Source organism: Panthera leo, chromosome E1 (genome assembly GCF_018350215.1).
Source record: "Panthera leo isolate Ple1 chromosome E1, P.leo_Ple1_pat1.1, whole genome shotgun sequence".
Taxonomy (NCBI): domain Eukaryota; kingdom Metazoa; phylum Chordata; class Mammalia; order Carnivora; family Felidae; genus Panthera; species Panthera leo.
The window spans coordinates 438,309-448,002 of record NC_056692.1 but is presented as its reverse complement, the minus strand read 5'-3'; positions in this window follow the sequence as shown (position 1 = coordinate 448,002).

The following is a 9,694-nucleotide window of genomic DNA, read 5'->3' as shown; positions in this document are numbered from 1 at the left end:
ACAGCCCCAGGTGCTCCTGTCCATGCCTATGCACACTCATCTGGGCCTAGGTGTGTATGAACACACCCATGTTTTGGGGTTGATCTCGAGGTTAAAGCAGAACACAGACCTGTAAGTGGTGAGTTTTTAAATGTGATGCTTTAAAAACATACCCACGTGGGGCGCCTGGGTGGCTCAGTCGGTTGAGCGTCCGACTTCGGCTCAGGTCATGATCTCACAGTCTGTGAGTTCGAGCCCCGCATCGGGCTCTGTGCTGATGGCTCAGAGCCTGGAGCCTGCTTCCGATTCTGTGTCTCCCTCTCTCTCTGCCCCTTCCCTGCTCATTCTCTGTCTCTCTGTCTCAAAAATAAATAAAAACATTAAGAAAAAAAATTAAAAAAAAAAACATACCCATGTGTTCATTATGTCCACCATTATGTCCTACGCTGTTCATTATGAACAGCTTTTCTCTGCCTCAGCGCTTCTGGACCCCTTCCCGCCTCTGTCCCCACGGACATGGGGGTCCCACATAGGGCCCAAGACAAACCTAGAAACCAGCACGGGGGCGGTGCTGGCTGAAGCGTGGTGCCTGGGTTCCGACTGGACCCTCGGGTGGGGGAGTCACGGTCAAGGAGGGCAGCGAGCGGGAGGAAGCCAGCGGGCCCGGGGCAGGCTGTCGGCAGCAGGTGGGCGAGGTCATGGCAGAGCGTCCGTGGTTCGGGAGGAGGACGCTCAAGGCCGGCGGAAGCACCTTCCGGCCCTGCCCGCTGCGCCCTTGGCCCCACGGCACAGAGGCTTGTTGGAGGCAGTGGACAGACACATGTCTAAAATAACCCAAGGGACCAGGGCCCGCCAGCTACCGGCTGACTCCTTCACTCGCAGCGGATGGCGTTTTCTTGGTTCCAAATCCGTTTGTGCCTGTCGGTGCGCGGAGCCCCAGAGGGAGGCTTGATCCTAGCTGGCCAGGGAGAGACTGACTTCCCAGAAAGGGAACTGGGGACGGCTGTGCCTCTCAGTGTCCCCAGACGGAGCTCCGCTCGCCTTGTCCCCACGGCTCCCTCCCCCTCCCTGCCCAGCTGACTCCATCCACCGCTGGTCAGAGTTCTCCCGGAGGATGGTTTGCATCGAGGGTCACCGTGTAAATGTGCATCTGTAGTGCAAGCACGAGTCCTGCGTGTGCCTGTCCACGTGGTGCACACTCGTGCGTGGCTGGATGTGCACGAACACACCCGTGCCTCGACCTTGCAGCCTATTTTACCGCCTACAATGCCTGTGAAAATGACCGTCCCTTCCAAGTGAAAAGTCCCTTAGAAGTCATTTCTTTCAATCCTACCAGTGCCTCTCAGAGGCTTGTTCCTGTATGTGGGTGGGGACAATTCTTTTTTTTTTTTTTAATGTTTTTATTTATTTGTGAGACAGGCAGAGACAGAGCATGAACGGGGGAGGGTCAGAGAGAGGGAGACACAAGATCTGAAACAGGCTCCAGGCTCTGAGCTGTCAGCCCAGAGCCCGACGCGGGGCTCGAACTCACGGACCGCGAGATCATGACCTGAGCCGAAGTCGGCCGCTCAACCGACTGAGCCACCCAGGCGCCCAGGACAGCTTCTTTTTTTTTTTTTTTTTAATTTTTTTTTTTTTTTACGTTTATTTATTTTTGAGACAGAGAGAGACAGAGCATGAACAGGGGAGGGTCAGAGAGAGGGAGACACAGGATCTGAAACAGGCTCCAGGCTCTGAGCTGTCAGCCCAGAGCCCGACGCAGGGCTCAAACTCACGGACCGCAAGATCATGACCTGAGCCGAAGTCGGCCGCTCAACCGACTGAGCCACCCAGGCGCCCCAGGACAACTTCTTTTTTTTTTTTTTTTTTTAATTTTTTTTTTTTTAATTTTTTTTTTTTTTACGTTTATTTATTTTTGAGACAGAGAGAGACAGAGCATGAGCAGGGGAGGGTCAGAGAGAGAGGAAGACACAGAATCTGAAACGGGCTCCAGGCTCTGTCAGCCCAGAGCCCGACGCGGGGCTCGAACTCACGGACCGCGAGACCGTGACCTGAGCCGAAGTCGGCCGCTTAACCGACTGAGCCACCCAGGCGCCCCGGGGACAATTCTTGACGTAACCAAGTGTAGTGTCCCTGCTCCCGAAACTCCAGCAGGCACAAAACGTCGGTGGCATCCCCTGCTGTCGTGGCCACCTGACTCCGGCCGCTAGGGGCAGTGGACCCGTGGACCTCCAGGTGAGAACACCACACACTCTGTCAGCGGCTCAGTTTTCTCCACAGAATCTCTGGAGAGGTTCAGGCCTCTGTTCTTAAAGGCCCAGGGATTGCTGGCCGGCTATGTCCCGAAGCCTCTTGCCTGGTCTCGGTCAGCACCATCTGGGGGCAGGCCCCACCTCACTAGTCCTACCTCCTCCCTGGGGGGACACTCGGGTGCTGACCCCACTTGCCTGGGCCGTGCTGCCAGGGGCCAGCCTGGAGGCAGCAACTGCTGTGTGCCGGGCCTCACAAAGATGCAGGCCCGGCTGGTAGGCTGGTGGGGTCCTTGAAGACTCAGGGGGCTCGCCCGCAAAGAGAAGCAGCCCGTCGGACCAGCCAGAAAGCTGCAGAAACAAAGTGCATGGTGTCCTGAGCGTGGCCACGTGGCAACTCTCAGGCTCGAGGCTTCTGGGTGCGGGTGGTGTTCCCGGATCCCGAAAGTGGTGCCTTCTCTCCTGCTGCCCCCCTGCCTACTACTCTCCCCCCCCCCCCGCCCCCACCTACCTCTCTCTCCTTCCTGCCTACTGCTTCTCCACTCTGGCAAGCGAGCCCTGCAGCCAGCGGCTGGTGGCTGGCACCCTGGGTGGCGTGAGGCGGTTGAGGGCACGAGTGGGTGGGGGACCCGGGGGGCTGCTGATGCACGCTGATGGTCCCCTGCACCCCGTTACCTTGGGTAGCTGCTGAGGAGCACGGGAGCTGGTTACGGAGCGGACTGTGTGTGGCTTTGTAGAAGCTGCCGGAGGCTTCCCAGCGTGGTGGTGCCGACATCCACGGCCCAGCACACTGCCCGGTGGTCCAGTGCTCTGTGGCCTCCAGGTGCTTTTGACAGATGCGATCCAGAGGGCCGGGTGTCACTGTCCAAATTGTCCCACCCCTCACCTGGGGCAGAGCTGTCTCGCCAGATGAAGGTCCTTGACCCTGCAGTAATTAGCATTTGTGATCAAAGTACCTGAGAGGTTTTAAGCGACTTCATTGAGACGAAGACTTTGTCCAGAAGTCAGGTCTATGCACAAACAGCCCTCCTTCTGGCAAACAGGCTAATGGTGCTTACCCAGATTCATAAAATCCAGTCTGACAATGACTAATTTTTTTTCACACCAAAAATTTCTACTCAGAGGGAATCGTCCAGTTGGGATCTTTCCCAAGCCTCTCCCTTTGCAGCGGCTTAAATTTTTTTTTCAACGTTTTTAATTTATTTTTGGGACAGAGAGAGACAGAGCATGAACGGGGAGGGGCAGAGAGAGAGGGAGACACAGAATCGGAAACAGGCTCCAGGCTCCGAGCCATCAGCCCAGAGCCTGACGCGGGGCTCGAACTCACGGACCGCAAGATCGTGACCTGGCTGAAGTCGGACGCTTAACCAACTACGCCACCCAGGCGCCCCTGCAGCGGCTTAGAAGGAAAACCGGACCTGCCGCCACCCGGTGTCTTAGGCTTTAACACGGTTGCACCTGCCACAGAGCTGCTTAGAGGAGAAAACCGGGCAAGAACAAAGTCATCAAAACAGAGACAGTGCGTGGGGACTGTCCACGGCCTCACCGTGCACGTGCACGTTCCTTCACAGCTTCTCAGTGATGGTTTCTGTGGGGCCTGGAGTGTGCCCCTCCCCTCCTTAACTGGAGCGCGAGCACACACACACACACACACACACACACACACACACACACTCAGCCGCCCTGGCCCGGAAAAACCACCGCAGGTGAGATGTTGAGGCAAAGGATCGGAAAATAAGGCTTGATTTACTTAAGTCTCATTGTGACCGCATTTCCCAGGCCTCCCCACGAATCCCTAACACGCAGGGAAGTGTCTCGCCCACTGGGGATCACTCACTGGGGTGTCACAGGTGGCAGGTGGGTGGGAGCCTCTACCCCAGGAGCTGGAAGGGGATGGGGGAGGGAGGGGGCGGGCCTGGTCTCTAGCTGGGGGGGGGGGGGGGATGAGGGGATGGGGGCAGGGGGCGAGGAGGGTGTGGGTCTCCACCCTTGGAGCACAGACTGGGGGGAAGGGTGCAGGTCTCTACCAGAGGTGGAAGGGGGGCTGTGGGTGGGGGAGGGGTGGAAGGCTCTACACCAGGAGCACGGTTGGGGGCAGGGGGCGCAGGTCTCTGCTCTGGGGCTGTCCAGGCTGCCCAGGGGTCCTGCGGCCCCAGTCCCCGCCCCCACCCCCCACTGCTTCCCTGGTTAGTCCGGCTGATCATGTGACACCCTCGGGTCACGGTCACAGTGGGGAGCCGCGTGAGTGACCGGATCACTACCCAGAGGTTCGGGGTTCCGGACCACCTGAGTGTCGCAGGTCCGAGTCCAGCCTGTTCCACGTGGGGCCTGGAGGGTTCGCCTTCCCCTCCTGCCCGAGTGGCCCTGGAAACTGTCTGTGAGGTCCCGGTCGGCCTGGGTTCCTGCCAGGAGCTCGGACTCTGGAGCCAGAGGGCAGGGGCTCCCCAGGGGTGGCGGTGGCTCTACAGGGCGGGCCTGGGAGTGGTCAGGCGTCCGGGCTGTGCCCACCCTACGTGGGACCGCTGACAGGGGTGCCGCATGGAGCAAATTTCAGAAGGGGATACCCAGTTACATTGAATCTCGGATAAGCAACTTTTTAAAAAATGTAACTACGTCCCATACAATATTTGGATACATTTATACTAAAAAATTATTCATTATCTGAAATAGAAACTGATGTGTCGGCCCTCACAGACCGGGAGCTTCTGACGGTGCTCCTGCCGCCTACCGGAAGTCTTCATTTGGGATTGGCAGCTGTGCCACAGACAGGGCAACAGTGGCTGCAAGAAACACGGGCCAAAGTCAGAGAAGGATCTAGAACACAGGCCTGGAAAGGGCTAACCTGCTCTCAGGTCAGCCGGAAACACACCCTCGAAGCCTGATTGGACCCCAGTCTCCCTGTCCCCCACCTCCAGCCTGCTTCTCCTCCAGCTCCAGCTGGTCTGGCCACCAGGCCCACAGCACACTCCCCAGGCCACACTGCCCTAGGCCCCAGGGACGGAGCAGGTGCCACGGAAGAAGCTAGACCAAGGCGGTAAATCAGGGGCACAGCCAGCTCTGCTTATTGTTCTCCGGGAAGCCAGGTGATGTCATTGTAGAGAGGCAGGAGCAGACACACCCCAGAAATGACTAACCTGCTATGGCCAGGCGTCCCTCAGTTGGACACGTGACCACTCCAGTCCCATGGCCACTGGAAGGACATCCACCCAACAAACCTTTCCTCATCTCCTTCGTCCATCCCACAGGCAAACTCCAGCTCACCCCCCTCACCTGCCTGCCTCTCTCCCTCCCCCTCCTCCACCCCTCAGCCCTGCATGGCCACCTCTGATGTACCTCAGGGTCTGTGTCCCCAGCCCCCACCGCAGGGCTCCACCGAGGCACTCACCTGACCTGCTGCACCGTCGTCACCTCAGCTCTACTTCCCATAAAAGCCACTCCCCTGCTGCAGACCCGTGGTTTGCATCAGAGGCCAAGTCCCAGCCCTCGGGGACAGAAAAGCAGGACAGACCAGGGTGCCTGAATAAAGCCTGCCTCTTCCAGTCACCCAGGAGAAACTGTTACTCATCCCAGGCGAGGGGGCCGGGAGGAAGGCTCTGGGGAAAGTGGAGGGCGGGGCCGCTCAGCCACCTGCCATCTGCTGGGGGTGGGGTGGGGGGGCCACAGTGGTCCGGCCTGCGGCCTGCGGTGGGGGCCAGACCTCCCAGTCAGTTACAGTCTGCTCCCTGGGTTCCTATCTCAGATGCTCAGCCTCATTCAGGAAATAAGAGATGTAGAGACAAGGTACCATTTCGCCCGTATCACTCAGATTTGCTCACGAAACAAGAAACAAAAGCTATGCTCGCTGGCTCACCAGCACAGGCACCAGCACAGGGTGTTAGTGGGGAGACTGTTGGTACAACCCCTGCGGACAGCAATTTGGCGACATCTATCAAAAAAATTAAATAAACCGGGGCACCTGGGTGGCTCAGTCAGGTGTCTGACTTCAGCTCAGGTCATGATCTCACGGTCCATGAGTTCGAGCCCCGTGTCGGGCTCTGTGCTGACAGCTCGGAGCCTGGAGCCTGCTTCGGATTCTGTGTCTCATTCTCTCTCTGCCCCTCCCCCACTCGCTCTCGCTCTCTCTCTCTCTCTTTCTCTCTCTCAAAAATAAATAAACATTAAAAATTTTTTTTAATTTGAAAAATTAAAGCAACTCAGTCCAATTCCACTTTCAGAAATTTACCCCCAGGGATCCGTGCCCAAAGACACACACCTTAAGCACCAGTGGACTCACTGACGTTTGGAACCTGAATGGGAGGCCAGTGAAATAAATGATGCTCCAGTCATGCAATTAAATACTATGTATCATTAAAAACAATAAGGCGGCAAGGCACGAAAATTAAAGGATCATAATTAACATTTGTTACGTGCAAAATCCAAGCAGAGAACAGTGAGTACAGCATACAAAGTTTCTGCTTTGAAACAAAGTGGCTGTTTGCTAGTATCGGGTGTCCCTGGAAGGATCAATAAGAAACAGACAAGTGCAGTCAACCCTGGGGTCCTAGGTGGGTGCTGAGAGACCCAGGATCGCAGCGGGAAAGAGATCTCCTTTTCTGTGCCCTTTGAATTTTGCGGAATACTATTAAATTAACCAAAATATTATGAAACACCTATTTCATACATGTGCATGATGTACGTGTGTATATGAAATAACTTAAAAGGTAGGTCACTTTTCAGGGCGCCTGGGTGGCTCAGTCGGTTAAGCGTCAGACTTCGGCTCAGCTCACGATCTCGTGGTTCGTGGTTTCAAGCCCTGAGCTGGGCTCTTGGCTGACAGCTCAGAGCCTGCCTGGGAATCTCTCTTTCTCTCTCTCTCTGCCTCTGCCTCTTTCTCTGCCCCTTCCCTGCTCTTGTGTGTGTGTGTGTGTGTGTGTGTGTGTGTGTGAAAAATAATAAATAAACATTAAAGGAGAGGAGGTCACTTGTTATCACAGTGCTGCAGGACCCAGAGGGAAGCGCCGTCTCCTCCCAGACCTCAGTGTTCCATCCACAGGTGGGAGTCTGGGGCCAGGAGATGATTCCTGCACAATTCCTGAACGTGACAGAGGACCAGCCAAGTGGGTGCTGGGAGACAGAATAAACCAGCACTGATGAGATCCAGACGCAGAGGGACAGGGTCACTCCTCTGGCTCCCAAGCAGGTGACCCTGGGGGAAGCTGCATCACCTTCCCAGAGGGAGAAGCCGGCCATCTCCCTCAGGTGCTCCCCAGCCTTCCCAGCGTCTTGCCTCCCATGACCTCTCTGCCCAGGAGGCCCTGGGCTGGGCTGGGAGGGGGAGGGGGAGGGGCTGCAGAGGGCACCTGACAGGTTCTGTGCAGCCAGGGAAGGTGCCACTTCCCCTTTGACTGACGCCCTGGCCTCCCTTGGGTCCCTCCCTACAGGATTGGGCTCTGCCTGGGTGAAGGTCTGTCCTGGCTCCCCTCCCCTCCCCCCCAAGCCCTGGCTCCCCTCCCCTCCCCTGTCCCCCACCAATCCCGGCTCCCCTCCCCTCCTCCTCTCCCAACTCTGGCTCCCCTCTCCTCCTCCTCCCCCAGCCCTGGCTCCCCTGCCCTCCTCCCACAGCCATTCAAAGGAGGCAGCTCTCGTGACCCACCCAGCTCCTTCCTGAACAGAGGGTGTCTGTGCGGGAGGCTGGGGACCTCAGTTGCCCGGTGCACTGAGCCTCCCTGGGAGGTAGGAGGAAGCAACCTGAGCCTCCCAGTAAACTCACAGCCCACCCCACCCCCTTCCATTCTTGCCATTGCAGCCCATTGCAGCCACCTCGCTCCACAGGCTCCTGCCAGGGGCAGTACTGGGTTTCTCTTTTCTTCTCACGATGGGAGCCAAGGGAAGATGACAATAAAAATTAGACGAGTCACAGCCAGATGGGTTTCCTGCCCCTCACTCTCTCCCCTTTGCTCCCCGGTCTTCAGATCGAAGGACCTGTGTTTCTGTCCTACATCAGCCCTGGCTCCCTGACGCAGTCACTCTCCTGCCTGGGGCCTCATCGTCCCCTCCACGAACAGGGGCTTGGCTGTTCCTGATGCGGTGGTGGGTGTCTGCGATGTGGCAGAGAGGTTTCTCCTGAGGGTGCCCTCAGAAGCCAAGGGTCCAACCTGGCGAGAGGGGGGCTGGGAAACTGTCTTGGCGTGTGGCACACGGGTTTTCAAAAGGTGCTGTGCGGGGTGCCTGAGCGGCTCAGTGGGTTGAGCGTCTGTCTGACTCTTGATTTGGCTCGGGTCATGGTCTCACCGTTCCTGGGTTCACGCCCTGAGTCGGGCTGCATGCTGGCAGTGTGGAGCCTGCTTGGGATTCTCTAAATAAATAAATAAATAAATAAATAAATAAGCAAACAGACTTTTTAAAAAAGATGCTGGGTGACTGCAACATTAGCCAGTCCACCATAAACCCTCTTTGGGAGAGATTATTATTTATCACCGTGGTTGAGGAGACTGAGACTCAGAGAAATTAGCCAGCTGAGCGTCACCCCGGGGTTCAGCCAAGGTCCTCCTGTGCCCATAGCTTGAGCCAGGGTAGGTGGGAGGGATGGAGAAAGTGGTGCCCCACCCTTGCTGGCCCCTGTCCCATTAAGACGTTGCTCTCTCTGTGACCCAGAGGGAAAACCCCGTAACTGTCAGGGACGGGCTAGTCCACACTGCCTGAGCAAAGTCAGCCACAGAAGTTGCAAACGGTGAGTCACGTTGTCTGTCCCACGACAGTGGGAATGTCACAGCTTTTTTATCAGAATAGAAGCTAGGAAATAAAGAACAATCAGACCGGTGTACCTCTGGATGGAAGTCCCCAGTGCCACTGAAGGGGGGTGGTCTGAACAAAATCCAACCCAACTCCGGTGAAATCTCTAGATCTGACCACCACTTCCCAGAACACGGAGGGAACAGGACGTGTGAAATGATACCCTGATGACGTCGTCAGGAAACTCGAGCTCTCAGGAAACCGTAGAGGAACAGGTGGCCAAATTTCTTCAACAAATGAACTGCAGGGAGAGACAAAAGGGACGGAGGGAGCCTATCAATGAAAAAAAGGCTTGAGAGACACATAACCAATCCAAGGACGTGGACTTTATGTAGACAATAGCAGTAATAATGAAAAACTATAAATAATGGTAATGATAATAATAACTAGGGGCTCCTGGGTGGCTCAGTCGGTTAAGCGCCCGACTTGGGCTCGGGTCATTATCTCGCCGTCCGTGGGTTCAAGCCCTGTGTCGGGTTCTGTGCTGACAGCATGGAGCCTGCTTGGGATTCTCTCTCTCTTCCTCTCTCTCCCCTTACCCTGCTCATAAGCTCTCTCTCTCTCTCTCTCTCTCAAAAATAAATATTAAAAAAATTTAGGGGTGCCAGGGTGGCTCAGTGGATTGAGTGCCCGACTTCGGTTCAGGTTACGATCTCGCAGTTCATGAGTTCGAGCCCCACGTCGGGCTCTGTGCT